The 642-nt window shown below is 42.4% G+C and overlaps 1 non-coding gene across 1 annotated transcript; it reads right to left on the reverse strand.

Annotated features, from left to right (window-relative positions):
• Positions 1–301: 301 nt before the first annotated feature.
• On the reverse strand, positions 302–404 carry LOC122917857. Its single transcript, XR_006386485.1, has one exon. It is a non-coding gene; the product is annotated as a U6 spliceosomal RNA (small nuclear RNA).
• Positions 405–642: the final 238 nt, after the last annotated feature.

The raw sequence follows: 642 nt of genomic DNA on the forward strand, positions 1-642 counted from the left end.
CCCAGTGGTACAGGTCTGTGAATCGCCAGGTTTACACACTTCACAGCACTCACCATAGCCCATACCCTCCTCAATGTCCATAATCCAACCACCCTCTCCCTCCCTCCCCCCAGCAACCCTCAGTTTGTTTTGTGAGATTAAGAGTCTCTTATGGTTTGTCTCCCTCCCAATCCCATTTTGCTTCATTTATTCTTTTCCTACCTCCCAACCCCACCATATTGCTTTTCGACTTCCTCATATCAGGGAGATCGTCTTTCTCTGATTGACTTATTCGCTAAGCATAATACCCTCTAGTTCCATAAAAAATATGGACTGCTTCATGAATTTGCATGTCATCCTTGTATAGGGGCCATGCTAATCTTCTCTGTATTGTTCCAATTTTAGTATATGTGCTGCCAGAGCAAACATTAATTAACCAATTTTTTTTTTTTTAAGATTTCTTAAGATTGCTCTTTTTTTTTTTTTCCCCAATTTATTTATTTTCAGAAAAACAGTATTCATTATTTTTTCACCACACCCAGTGCTCCATGCAAGCTGTGCCCTCTATAATACCCACCACCTGGTACCCCAACCTCCCACCCCCCCCCGCCACTTCAAACCCCTCAGACTGTTTTTCAGAGTCCATAGTCTCTCATGGTTCAC

This window comes from Neovison vison, chromosome 9 (assembly GCF_020171115.1).
Source record: "Neovison vison isolate M4711 chromosome 9, ASM_NN_V1, whole genome shotgun sequence".
NCBI classification, from domain to species: domain Eukaryota; kingdom Metazoa; phylum Chordata; class Mammalia; order Carnivora; family Mustelidae; genus Neogale; species Neogale vison.